This window comes from Urocampus carinirostris, chromosome 18, assembly GCF_059441175.1.
Source record: "Urocampus carinirostris isolate Australia breed hairy pipefish chromosome 18, RoL_Ucar_1.0, whole genome shotgun sequence".
Taxonomy (NCBI): Eukaryota; Metazoa; Chordata; class Actinopteri; order Syngnathiformes; family Syngnathidae; genus Urocampus; species Urocampus carinirostris.
The window spans coordinates 5,065,392-5,066,382 of record NC_142366.1 but is presented as its reverse complement, the minus strand read 5'-3'; the positions used below and the strand labels follow the sequence as shown (position 1 = coordinate 5,066,382).

The 991-nt window shown below is 42.8% G+C and overlaps 1 non-coding gene across 1 annotated transcript; it reads left to right on the top strand.

The window, feature by feature from the left end:
* Positions 1-918: 918 nt before the first annotated feature.
* Positions 919-991, top strand: trnad-guc (transfer RNA aspartic acid (anticodon GUC)). Its single transcript has one exon. It is a non-coding gene; the product is annotated as a tRNA-Asp (tRNA).

Below are 991 nucleotides of genomic sequence, written 5' to 3'. Positions count from 1 at the left end.
CCATTAGCAGTCACAGCTGAGAGACATTGTACTGTTGAAGTTCTTTGGTTCCAGAGTGTGGTTCATGGTTAATCCTGGATACTAATGCCAGTAGCTGCAATTGCAAAATTTTCAAGGAAGTGATTCTTTCCAGGACGTGTTTTTAAAGCAGTTGTTTACCAGGTTAGTAGTTAAATGACTATTCTATGTCTTGGTTTGAGTTTTGGTCATACCTTTATGGTCATGTCCTAATTGAGATGAGTTTTCACTTCACCAGTGATACGCCACGTCCAAACCTTGGTCACTACTGGTCCTTAGTGCTATTGGTATACACGTCCATCGTGCCATCTCTGTGGTTGGTGATTGCTTATATAATTTGTGGTATGTCCAGGAAAGTGTATCAGTCCTCGTTAGTATAGTGTATCAGTATCTCCGCCTGTCATGCGGGAGACCGGGGTTCGATTCCCTGACGGGGAGATGGCTTTTTTTCTTCCTTGTTAACACTTCCTTTCCAGATTTGAGTTCAAATCCCTGAAATATCACCTCATATTAAGCACTATTAGCAGTCACAGCTGAGAGACATTATATTGTTGAAGTTCTTTGGTTCCAGAGTGTGGTTCAAGGTTAATCCTGGATACTAATGCCAGTAGCTGCAGTTGTAAAACTTTCAAGAAAGTGATTCTTTCCAGGACGTGTTTTTAAAGCAGTTGTTTACCAGGTTAGTAGTTAAATGACTATTCTATGTCTTGGTTTGAGTTTTGGTCATACCTTTATGGTCATGTCCTAATTGAGATGAGTTTTCACTTCACCAGTGATACGCCACGTCCAAACCTTGGCCACTCCTGGTCCATAGTGCTATTGGTATACGCGCCCATCGTGCCATCTCTGTGGTTGGTGATTGCTATTCTAATTGGTGGTATGTCCAGCAAAGTGTATCAGTCCTCGTTAGTATAGTTGATAAGTATCTCCGCCTGTCACGCGGAAGACCGGGGTTCGATTCCCCGACGGGGAG